Source organism: Corythoichthys intestinalis, chromosome 14 (genome assembly GCF_030265065.1).
Source record: "Corythoichthys intestinalis isolate RoL2023-P3 chromosome 14, ASM3026506v1, whole genome shotgun sequence".
In the NCBI taxonomy this organism is placed as follows: domain Eukaryota; kingdom Metazoa; phylum Chordata; class Actinopteri; order Syngnathiformes; family Syngnathidae; genus Corythoichthys; species Corythoichthys intestinalis.
In genome coordinates, this window is record NC_080408.1 from 12,418,701 (window position 1) to 12,431,710 (window position 13,010).

At 35.6% G+C, this 13,010-nt stretch overlaps 1 long non-coding RNA gene across 1 annotated transcript; it reads left to right on the plus strand.

Moving 5' to 3' along the window:
• The first annotated feature begins 6,461 nt into the window (after positions 1-6,461).
• On the plus strand, positions 6,462-9,532 carry LOC130930162 (uncharacterized). Its single transcript, XR_009067002.1, has 3 exons — positions 6,462-6,630; positions 6,715-6,795; positions 8,077-9,532. It is a non-coding gene; the product is annotated as an uncharacterized LOC130930162 (long non-coding RNA).
• Positions 9,533-13,010: the final 3,478 nt, after the last annotated feature.

Sequence of the window (13,010 nt, forward strand, 5' to 3'; positions counted from 1 at the left end):
TCCTCGCCTGACAGGATAGCTGTTTCAGCGGAGATGTTGAAACAATAATAAATACGACTGATCATCTTTTTGAACTGTCACTTTCAGCTTCATAGAATGATGCAATATTGTTATCAAATGACAATCTCTTTTTGTATTTTTATCACCGTGACACATGCAAGACAATAAACACCCTCCAAAAACATAAGACCTGTGCTCGGATGTTGATCTTTTTGTGTCATATCAGCCACTGAGGTACCGTAATTTTCGCACCTGACTCATAGACATCATCACTATTGACGTGTCACTTTGATATTCTTTGCGCGACACCTTATCAGAGGGGGCCGAGCTTCATTTAGTAATAGCCGAAGACGGCACATGCTCATGTCGGATTTAAGCTTGGATTTGTTACGATTGGATTTAACTACGAAAGTTGTACTGCATACAAACAGGAAGGATTGTCTCAGGAGTGATTTGTTCGAGGATTCAAGGTAAATATTATATTTATCGTGCCATGCATGCGTGATTGAAACATTAATTCGCAGGAATGTTCTTCTTTGTTTACACATGGAGGCGCCTAATTTTCGTAACTGACTAGCCTCATAGTTTACTTTTAACCAAGAATAGGATTCTTTTACGTCCATATCTATAAAGAATTCAGGGATTTAAGCATTTAATCACAAGAATTTTCACCACAAAAGCTCTGTTTACGCCAGGCGGCCGCTAGCCTCATTCGCTAACAGAGTAGCATTGTACTTCGTCAATTTACGTAAATTAAACGCTAACTGCACGATTTCTTTGCTTTTAACTAAGAATCGAGACCGTTCTACATCCATATCTATGAAAAATTCGGGGATTTCAGCATTTAATCACAAGAATTTTCACCACAAAGCTCCCTTTACGCCAGGCGGCTGCTACCCTAATTCGCTAACATGGTAGCATTGTACTACGTCAATATACGTCAAATAAACGCTAACTGCACGGTTTCTTTGCTTTTAACCAAGAATCGAGACTGTTTTACGTCCATATCTATGAAGAATTTGGGGATTTAAGCATTTATTCACAATAATTTTTGCCAGATAAGCTCCTGTTACGCCAGGCGGTTGCTAGCCTCATTCGCTAACAGTATATAGCGATAATGATAATAAAGGGCTATTCTATCCTAAAATAAGTTATTAAGTGATTATATGTAGAATTTATTAATAATATATTTACATATTATTTATAAGTGATTCTGCATGTTTTCCTCAAGTATTAAGTTTCTTATGTTAAATTGAGTGATTTATTAGCTGTTGAAAACTTGCAGTAAATTAAAAAAAAAAAAATGTTGCTATTTTGGTCAAAAACTTATATGATATGTTAAATATTGCTATAGATCCTGAAATATAGGTGATTATCTCTGCATTTGGTGATTTTTGTGCATCTAGTGCAAAAACCGAGACTTTTCTAGCTATTTAAGTTGTGTTATACTTATATAAAAAAATAATTAATCGGCATTTTATAAGGGAACGGCTTTGAATTTTTTTTTTTATGCCGCTGCTCATGGAGACTCATATATGGCAAAGGTAGGTGACTGTTTTGGTTTTAGGTCAGCAGTAGTGCCACCAGGGGGTGGCCATGCCCCCCCCCCCCCCCCCCCCCATAAATTTGTTGGCCACCCCGCTTGCCAGTATTTCGTTAGATGGTTGTAGCATCAGTTATGCATTTCATTCCAAATGCACCTGCTTTTCCCCAGTAATTATTTTGTTTCGTTAAATGTAAACCTTATGCCTAATATATACATAATACAATAAAAAAGAATTGTTGTGGAACTCAAAATGTTGACTGGACAGTTATAGACTATGCACATTAATTCATTAGTAACATCAGATATTACACAATACACCAAAGTATATCAGAAGCCGTGTCCTTAAGTCTTTCTGTTATTTTTCTCCTGACCGTTTTACTGCAATTGTATAATGAAAATCTGAAATTATGGCTTTTAGTTTTGGTGCGCCCCCCCAGAAGTGGCCCCATCTGGCCACCCCTATGAAAAATTTCTGGAGGCGCCACTGTAGGTGGCAGCTTTGGTTTTGTACATATTTGAAATTGAAGTTTTTTAAAATAGGCCCCCTACAAATCGGCCCCTTTTCCCGTGTCATGTCAATAGGTTATGAAGTCTATGCCTGACTATAAGCCGCACCCTTCAAATTTGGCACGAAAACGGCTTTTGTTCATAGATAAGCCGCACTGCACTATAAGCCGCAGCCATCCTCACTGTATTATGGGATATTTACACCAAAAGATAATAACCGGTAACACTATATTTGACAGTGGCATCATACAAATGTCATAAGAACAAATGAACCACCATGAAGCTGTGAACCAATTAGCTGCAAAACTTCATTGCTTGAGGAAGCTTCCTTTAGCCATCACTGCTCCCTTGAGGGAGACAGTCAACTGCTGCTGCCACCTGCTGTCAAGACTGTTGTTATCCAACATGCCTCCTAGTATGCATTGCAGCATTACAGCTGTAAATAACAATCAAAATTCATGTTCTGTGCGAATTATTTCTTCAGTTACTGTTCCAGTTGTTTCATTAACTGCCAGTTATGGTATTTGGTAACACTTTGACAGTGGCGCCATAAGACTGTCATTAGGCAATCATAATTATGACATGACACTGTCATGAGCATTAATGAATGCTTATAACAGATGTAATTCATGGTTTTCCGACAAATTATCTCCCTTTTGAATGGATGTAAAAGATCCAAGCTGGACATAAGGGAGTTAGTGACATAATTTGCCAGATGACACTTAATGACATCTGTCATAAGCATTCAGTATTGCCCTTGATAGTGTCATCTCATAATTATGACAGTCTTATAACACCGCTGTCAAATGAAGTGTTACCTATTGTCAAATGAAGTGTTACCTATGAATCCAAATAGATTAAAAAACAAGCTGCACTGGACTACAAGCCGCAGGATTCAAAATGAAAGGAAAAAAGTAGCGTCTTATTGTCCGAAAATTACGGCGCTACGAGAGGCAGACATTTCCATCATTGGTCAAGACAAAATGAGGAAGATTGTTGTTGTTGTTGTTGTTGCAGCAAATGTCGCGAAAGGAGATGAACAACCCTTTTACCTCTGTGTGCTGGTGCGTCACCATGGGTGCCACTTCCTCTTTTGGGTTTCTGTAAATTTCTGTAGATTTTCTGGATGCTCTCACGTTTCAATTGCGCATGAAACACAGCATGGAATTTATTGAAAACATACAATACAGGAAGAAAGGGTTTGTCCTTTTCAAATGGCTTTTACAGACTAAGCGCTTTACAAATGTTAAAACAGAGATAACCCAAGTTAGCGCCAACTGAATGGCATAGAAAAATAGCATTTGTTTATAAGCAGTGATTTTTTTTTTTTTTTTTTCACAGTAAAATATTGCCCCCAAACTTAATCACCTCCAGCATCAACCTAAAAAATCAAGTCTGTTTTTGATGACTTAATTTGGTCAACAGTTTGTATTTACTCTAAGTGATTTCTTGATTGAATAGTTCTTGAGGTATTCAGGTTTGGGTTCGGTCAAGGAAAATCAACCCTTCCCAAAAAAAAGGTCATTTGCCACAAGTAATTCATAATGTACCATGGTTAGGGGCAATTAACCAATAGATTTAAATTCAAAACTTCAGTTTATGCTTAATTGTGTTAATTTTTTCTAAATTTTGGCATTTGTTTCGTGATCTTAAAATTCCTAAACTTGCAAAGAAAGTTCATATGGAAGATGATTACAAAAAAAACTTTTCTTTTCCAATCAAGTTTCAATCAAAACGATGCAGCAATCAGTTAAAATAATATTAAATCCCAATATAACCATAGTAGGGCTGTCAAACGATTACAATTTTTAATCGAGTTAATCACAGCTTAAAAATTAATTAATCGTAATTAATCGCAATTCAAACCATCTATAAAATATGCCATATTTTTCTGTAAATTATTGTTGGAATGGAAAGATAAGACACAAGACGGATATATACATTCAACATACTGTACATGTTTATTATAGTGCTGCAACGATTAATCGATTAACTCGAGTATTCGATTAGGAATAGGAAAAAATATTCGAATTAAATTTTGTTGCCTCGAGTATTCGTTTAATTAAAGTGGCGTTTTAATGTTTTATTTCGAAAGTGTTTACATTTAGTTTATTGATTAGGGTGGATACATTGCCCTCTGGTCTGCGTCATTTCACATGGCTGAATCCAACTGCTCCCTGTTAAGACCAACGTAAGCTAAGTTTTTCTTTGGGCTGTTTTTTAATGCATTTGTAATTTAGTTTATATGTATAGTATATTTAGCCGTTTTTTTTGTGGTAATATGAGTCTGAACCATTTTTTAAGAGCATTGGAAAAAAAACGTTAGCGTTTTATAGCATTTAAGCTAGCGGACTTTTGCCATGTAAGTTAGCCAATTGTTCTTTTGTTGTACATAGATCCTCATTTATTTATTTTTAATGCCGTTTGAGGCTCAGCTCAGGTATTTTAATTTTTCATGTTCCTTTTCCGATTACTCGATTATTCGGACCAACTAGTTCATTGATTAATCGACTACTAAAATAATCGGTAGCTGCAGCCCTAGTTTATTATAACAATAAATCAACAAGATGGCATTAACATTATTAACATTGTGTTAAAGCGATCCATGGATAGAAAGACTTGTAGTTCTTAAAACATAAATGTTAGTACAAGTTATAGAAATTTTATATTAAAACCCCTCTTAATGTTTTCGTTTTAATAAAATTTGTCAAATTTTCAAACAAGAAATAAACTAGTAGCTCGCCATTGTTGATGTCAATAATTACACAATGCTCATTATGCTGAAACCCATAAAATCAGTTGCACCCAAGCACCAGCAGAGGGCGACAAAACACTAAAAATCACAAGCAACAAATGGACATGACACTGTGCTGTCATTTTAATCTGTTTGAGCGGGGCATGTGCGTTAAATGCGTCAAATATTTTAACTTGATTAATTAAAAAAATTACCGTCTGTTAACGCGTCAATTTTGACAGCCCTAAACGATAGACATTATAATGATATTGACGGGACACGAGGCGTGGGGCCGATTAATAGGGGGCCTGCATTGTTGGCGAGGCCGTCAGAGCTGACTGAGTGGAATCACCGACAAAGAGCTTTTTTCATTGAAAATTCTTGGGAATAAATTCTTAAATCCCTGACTTCTTTATACATATGGATGTAAAACAGTTTCGATTCTTGGTTAAAAGGAAAAAAAAAAACGTGCAGTTAGCATTTATTTTACATAAATATGTCGAAGTACGATGCTAGTCTGTCAGTCAATGTGGCGGCCGCCATATATAAACAGAGCTTTTTCCTTGTGAATAAATACTTAAACCCCTGAATTCTTTATAGAAATGGACATAAAACAGTCTCGATTCTTGGTTAAAAGCAAAAAAAACAAAAAACGTGCAGGTAGCATTTATTTTACATAAATATTGCAAACCCGAGGCTCATCAGTAACTAAATTAGCGGCCGCCATATGTAAACAAAGAGCTTTTTCCGTTGAAAATTCTTGTGAATAAATGCTTAAATCCCTGAAGTCTTTATACATATGGACGTAAAACAGTCTCGATTCTTTGTTAAAAGCAAAAAAATGTGCAGGTAGCATTTATTTTACATAAATATTGCGAAGTATAATGCCAATGCTGTATCAGATAATTTCTCCAATTGATTTTTTTGTTTCAAAATGCATTCATGCTACGAAAAATATGATCATTATCTTGAATCCTCGAACAAATCACTTATAAGACAATCCTTCCTGTTAGTATGCGGTACATCTTTTGTACTTTTTCAACATAAATCCGGCATTGGACCGCTGCATGTGCCGCTGGGACATACTGCGAATAACTCAAGCGGATTGTGGGATGGCCTCCTACTTGAAGGCGTGGCGCACTGAAGGTCAAATCTGACCCATCAATATAATTATGAAGTCTATGACATAATAAATAAAAAAAAAGTTTTTGCTTGAAAATTATATATTTTTTTAAACTTTCCAAAATGTCCTTGTTTATTATCTTTTTTCCCCTTAGAAATACTACTTTTGTTGAAAAAATATGACTACACTTCTTTCAATAAAAATATTTTACACTATATCGCAATTTTTTCTGGAAAATATATAACTTTTTACCTTACAGATATAAAAATATTCACAATTGTTTCTACAAAACAACTTTTTCTCACTCGGAATAAATTGATTGAGAGTATGAACTTCATTTTCTAAAAAAAAAATATATATATTTGCACGCCTGAATTTTGGCCTAATTCATGTACAGTTCATTGCATTTACAATACTTGTACCTTTCTAGACAATTAATTCCTCTTTTTTTTCTCCCACGATTCTGATGTTCTGTTTCCTCATATAGATAAAGTCCACAAATGTGAAATCTTGATGTTGACATTTCTTGAGAAGTGAGCACATTCGACTAACTGGAAATCGTTACGGCTGTGCATGTTTGTTTTGGTTTGTTGAGTGTATATATATGCAGATTGGAAGGCGGTTTGTGTTAAAATTGGCGACGTTTGGTGAGCCATGGACAAAAGGGAGCTCGACACAATAGCAAACACTGAGACGGTGGACAACCAGCAACATGATCAGGTGAGAAGCTTGTCATTTTTGCTTGAACAAGGCAGTGCATTCCAATTTAAACTGAAGGTGATGATTGTTTTGTTTTCAATAAAGGGAACAGCCACCACAGCAGAACCAAATAAAACATCCAATTTACCTTGGTTTCTGAGACCCGGCGCATATTCATTTTTACAGGTACAAAACATTCTCAAAGTTGTCATATCCTGACTCCCAAGGACAGTTCCAAATAATAACGATGATTAAACAAAACAAAACAACCTACATGATCAATGAGTAAAACTTTTGATTTTATAGAAGTAAGTCATCAAATCTCAAATAATAAATACGAGTATACTGTATGATTTGAGAGTATTGGATTGCTTAAAAAAGTTTTTCATGGAGATTTAGAGAAATAATAATACATCTTTCCTAACTAGAGATCGATTGGGTCCGATCACGTCATTTTCAAAGTATCGGAATCGGCAAAAAAATATCGGACATGCCTTTTTTTAATATACATATATATTTTAATTAAATCATTTTCTAATTGTATTTAACGTTACAGACATAATATGTTACACTCATCCAGAGTCTTTAGTTTAGGCTTAAGGTAGGGTTATCAAATTAAACCCGTTAACGGCGGTAATTAATTTTTAAAAAAATTTATCACATTGAAATATTATCGCAATTAACGTATGCGCTGCACGACCCACTCACGCATTTTCGCGTTCAATCTGTAATGGCGCCGTTTTACCTATATATAAAGCTTAAAGGCAGCGTAAAATGAGTAAAGTGAATTTTGGCAGCCATTGGAGCCTTTTTTTAATTAGCTAAAGCCTTACAATCCCTCTACCAACGATTAGAAAAATCGTGGGAAGCAATGTGGGGAAGAAAGGTAGTAATTGACCTTTGTCTTAACACCCTATGTTATTTCCCAACGCAGGGAAGATATATCAATTGGTACCACTAAGCACAGTCATGGTTGCACTTCCCATCATGCATTTGGGCAGAACAGTTAAATGGCTACAGTATCATTTACTGAAAGCTCAACAAATACACTAGATGGCAATATTTAGTCACAATATACAAAGTCACATTTATGCTTTAAGAATTAGTCTTTCTATCCGTGGATCCCTCTCACTGAAAGAATGTTAATAATGTAAATGCCATCCTGAGGATTTATTGTCATAATAAACAAATACAGTACTTATGTACTTTATGTTGAATGTATATATTCGTCCGATTTTTATTCATTTTTTTCTTAATGCATTGCCAAAATGTATATGATCGGGAAAAATTATCAGAAATGATTGGAATTGAATCGGGAGCAAAAAAAAAAAAAGCAATCAGATCGGGAAATATCGGGATCGGCAGATACTCAAACTAAAACGATCGGGAGCAAAAAAACATGATCGGAACAACCCTATTCCTAACCCTTGATGTCAATTCAAACCCTTCTGCTTTGTCATTCTTCAGGGTAGGGGCCAGGTATCATCTCAGATTCCAACCACAAAGTGAAGCAGGACTTGACAAGACGCAGGAAAAATGGGTTCTGCTTTTTTGCTCCGTTGTTTGGAGCTTTCCATTAGGGTGCTGTAATTCAATGATGAATTGGAATTGTTCATAAAATGTGCTGTCCTATAAAATGTAATTACATGCGTGATGGAGTGCTTATTAAACATGTGGAAAAAGTGCTCACTTCTGGGATGTTGACTGTTGTCAGCTAGCTCATCATAGTACTTTTTATCTGTGTTGACAAAACTGTGAATCAATACCGCAGCAATTCAGTGTTTTTAATTGCAACACTTTGTCAACAATAAGTAACCTATAACATCCATGCATTTTTCATATTTCATTTAGCACAATATTGTTATTTGTTTTTCAATTTGAAAGCTTTATATGGTCCTTAAACGTAATAAGAAAAATTAAACATTTAAAAAAAAAATTTGATTTGTATATGGCGGAAAACACAGACAAGACTGAAAAAGCAGTTTTTGCTCTTGCGTTCCTCTTTATAAGAAAATGCTGTATTTTAAGCCAAAACAACTGTTGTGTTTGATAGAACAATATGTCTATATGCTGCCATAGCAGATTCATGCCGCATTAAGCCCCCAAACTAGTTTTAATTTTTCCATCTTACCCTGAAAACCCCCGTTTACAGACGTCGCGCAACCTCTTTTGTTTGTTTGTTGCTTTTGTCTCCTTTTTCGGCCACAAATCTTCCCTCTCCCCTTCTGTGACTAATTTGGGAGTCAGGTTTGACCCCCATCTTAGCTTTAACAATCACATCAATTACATTTGCAAAACCTCCTTCTTTCACCTCCGCAATATTGCCAAACTCCGGCCATCTCTCTCCCGTCCTGCTGCAGAGAGACTCGTACATGCCTTTATCTCCTCCAGGTTGGACTATTGCAATGCACTCCTCATCGGGATCCCTGGCAAGAGCCTACAGAGGCTTCAGTATGTCCAAAATAGCGCTGCCAGGGTCCTGATGAGGGTGCGTAAACATGAGCACATCACCCCCATCCTCCGCACCCTACACTGGCTCCCTGTTCACCTCCGTATTGAATTCAAAATCCTCCTTCACACCCATCACTGTCTACACGGTGTAGCCCCCACCTACCTCACCGAACTCCTCACATTACATACTTCAGACAGAACCCGGTCAGGCCAACAGCACCGTCTACTCCCGCCCAGGACTCGGCTCAAGACTATGGGCTACAGGGCCTTTACAGCTGCTGCCCCCCGTCTGTGGAACGCCCTCCCAGACCATCTCAGAGCCCCGCAGATGGTGGATGCATTTAAAAAAGGACTAAAAACTCACCTTTTTAAAAAAGCTTATTCTAGCTAATTTTATTTGACTGTCTTACTTGTATCTGATTGGTATCTGATTTTATCTGTGCTTGTGTCTGTTTTGCTTTTACTGTTTTATTCTTAGTCTTTTTCATTTTATTTATTTTTATTTTATTTTTTTTGCCAATGTGCACTTTGGGATTTGTTTTTTGAAATGTAAAGTGCGTTGTAAATAAAATGCATTATTATTATTATTATTATTATTATTGTTTCAACACAGCCAAAAAAACAAGGGAAGTAATTATATTTATTATTCAAAATGTCTGTCATTTGTAGCGTAGAATCATTAAACGATGTCTAATATTTTGTTTGGGAAAAAAAAAAAAAAAAGACTTAAAAAAATTATTCACTCACATATTTTAAACTTTTATACAAACTACGTCACAATGAAAAAAATGGGGTCTGTAAAAAAAGTCACGGATATCTACCTCATAACTATCGATTAATTGTATTTTTTTGGTTACTGTCGCATTTTCCCCAATGTTTTAGATGATAAATCATCAATCCAAACAAAGAAAAATTGAAAAACAAACATTTTAAAGGGTAAATATATATAAAAAAGAATATCTTGACCACTCCTTGATGTCTCCGATTTCTGCATCACGACCCTTGTTACATGACCATGTTTCACCCATAAAATCCCCCCAAAATACGGCTATGGCCATTTACATCTGTTTTTTTGACACTCGATGATACATGCAACATGGAGTTTTTGGATTGAAACAAGGTAAGTACGCGATAATATTTTGTTAAAATTAGGGTTGTCCCGATCATGTTTTTTTGCTCCCAATCCAATCCCGATCGTTTTCGTTTGAGTAACTGCCGATCCGATTGCTTTTTTTTTTTTGCTCCCGATTCAATTCCAGTCATTCCCGATAATTTTTCCCGATCATATACATTTTAGCAATGCATTCAGAAAAAAATGAATAAAACTCGGACGAATATATACATTCGACATACAGTACATAAATACTGTATTTGTTTATTATGACAATAAATCCTCAAGATGGCATTTACATTATTAACATTCTTTCTGTGAGAGGGATCCACGGATAGAAAGACTTGTAATTCTTAAAGGATAAATGTGACTTTGTATATTGTGACTAAATATTGCCATCTAGTGTATTTGTTGAGCTTTCAGTAAATGATACTGCAGCCATTTAACTTCTGCCCAAATGCATGATGGGAAGTGCAAACATGACTCTGCGTAGGGGCACAAATTGATATATCTTCTCTTCGTTGGGAAGGAACATAGGGTGTTAAGAAAATGATCAACTACTACCTTTCTTCCCTACATTGCCTCCCACGTTATTATTAATTGTTGAGAGAGGTATTGTAAGGTTTTAGCCACATAAAAAATGGCTCCAAAGGCTGTCAAAATTCTCTCTACTCATTATACGCTGCCTTTTAGCGCTATCTATAGGTAAAACGGCGTCTTTATAGATTGAACGTGACAATGCGTGAGTGGGTCGTGCAGCGCATGCGTTAATTATTTAACGTGAATAATTTTAAAAAATTAATTACCGCCATTCACACAATAAATTTGATAGCCCTACTTCAAGCCAAAACTACTCTGGATGAGTGAAAGACATTTTGTCTGTAACGTTAAATACAATTAGAAAACGATTTAAATAAAATATATACTGTATATATACAGTATATATTTAAAAAAGGCATGTCCGATATTTGTTTGCCAATTCCAATACTTTGAAAATGACATGATCGGACATCTTTTGTTAAAATCATGGCGTCTTTAATTCGACTCTCGTGTGCTCTCACCTCCAGTTAGGGTTTTGCTGACTAAATTTTTTTTTTTTTTTTAAATGCCCTCCTCTTCAAAATTTGTCCTCCCCCAGAAAATTGACATTTTAAGCTTTCCAATGATGTATCACACGTGGATATTGGACAATTTTGAAATTTGGCCAAATTGGGGGTCTCAACTTCAAGTTCCCTAAGTGTTTTCTGTCATATATACTGTATGTTCTCTAATTCTTAACATAAATAATACATTAGGCATTACATGCATTTCTCGTGGTAAAACTAATATAAAAAAGTGAGATTTAACACAATAAGGATTTAAACTTTTTTTTTTTTTTTTTTTACTGCAATGAGGACCAGAAATGCGTGTCTCAAATGTGATACATTTGGCATTATAGTTAATGTGCACTTTGGACTTATTTTTGTTCACTTACCTATGTTAGGCTACTTACAGTATATCCCTATAATATTTAAAAAATCGTCAATGTTTGTGTTATCTTCAAAATGTAATCATGTATGTTCCTTTAAAATACATTATTGAATGAAAATCAATTTCTCATATATGCCATGTTGTAGTAAGTGGAATGCAGTAGCCTTTTTGTCAGGGAGTTCTGGCAAGAAATTCTAGCCACTTTCACCCCTGAGATTAAGTCACAGGCTTAGCCAAACCATGAAATGAAAGTGCGACTTTTTGTGTGGAAAATACAGTATTTTGTTGACATGTCAGCAATTTCTGTCTGAGTTTAAATCTGGACTTCCATAAACAGTTTTGTAAACAGGCAGTAAGTAACCCATCAGTGGGCTCGGGGGAAGGTTCCATACGAGATGTCACGCACTTTAGGTAAACCAATGGGATTTGTCTTCTGTATCTGCAGCCCATGTATATAAACAGGCATCCTGAGTCAGCTGTGTGAGAATCCTAACATGGACAAGCGCGGTCTAGCCTTGCTCTTGTGCGTACAGCTGATTCTGCTTCTCGGGGCATCGCCGATGACTCGTGCCTCGACCCTCGTGGGAGTGCCGAATCAGCCTCCAAATCCACCGGTGCCGGTATGATTTCAAGCAATAAATCGAACTTTAATTCATTTCCAGTGTTGGTACAATCAGAATTCATGAAAACAAAAAGTTGTATTTTACATTAAAATATACAAATACATTTTTCTACTTCCAAAAAGACTGTGACATTGTAAAGAATGTCACTTTGTCTAAAATATCACTTTTCTGCTAGAATATACATTTCTAATTTCCATTTTTTTCCAAGGGCGGGGATTTGGTCTCAACATTGGTAGGGACGATATAACAGCATAACCTGCACATACACTTTTTGCTGGAGACGGGACATTAATAAGACCAAAAAGATTGGGTGAAACAGGGGTCAGGGCTACAGTTCTCATGAATATGAACCTGATGAATTGATAGCTAAATGATCAATGCAAAATAAATCTGTATGTACTTTCTTATACATTGGTTCAGGTAATACACTGTTTGATTCAAACCTTTGTTTTCAAAAACTACTAAAGAAAGATTTTGATAACTTCCAGGATATATTTCTGGATTTTACAGGGCAAATTGAAATTGCAATATTTGACTTACCTTAATTTAACTTCTAACAAATTACAGTGCTCTCCATAATTATTGGCACCCCTGAAAAAGATGTGTTTTTTAGCTTCTAATATATATTTTATTCAAATAATATGGGACCTTCATGGAAAAAAGAGAAAAATCCAACCTTCAATACAAGTGCATTCATTCAGTGGGGGAAAAAATCCCACATAAAGAAAAAATTATTTGACATCAAA